Raw genomic sequence first — 415 nt, 5'->3', positions numbered from 1 at the left:
CTGACACTGAGCCCCCTGAGAGTTCATATTATCCCAGGGAGCCATCTCTTCGTGGAATAGCAAACAGAGAATAAATAAAACAAAGATAGAGCTGAATAATCAATCTATGACTGATAACAACAAAAGATTCTGGCTGGACTAGGCATATGGACAGATCTTGGATAGATATTTTATACAAATCATGTCCATATATTTGCGTTACATGACGGTAAATACTGGTCACTTTCAGCTTGTATATGTACGTTATGTCCGCCAGATTGTATTTATGTTTTAAAAGTTGTGTGAGAGTTACACAACCGCTTTGCCATTCCCAGCCGAAGAGGGAGGAGGGGGTCCTGTGAGTGAGACGCATGTGACTAGGTTTCCAGACGGGTTTCCAGGGGTATGTAGTCTAGTTATACCCCCCCCCCTCCAA

Source organism: Penaeus monodon, chromosome 33 (genome assembly GCF_015228065.2).
Source record: "Penaeus monodon isolate SGIC_2016 chromosome 33, NSTDA_Pmon_1, whole genome shotgun sequence".
In the NCBI taxonomy this organism is placed as follows: Eukaryota; Metazoa; Arthropoda; class Malacostraca; order Decapoda; family Penaeidae; genus Penaeus; species Penaeus monodon.
This window is presented reverse-complemented; position numbering follows the sequence as displayed.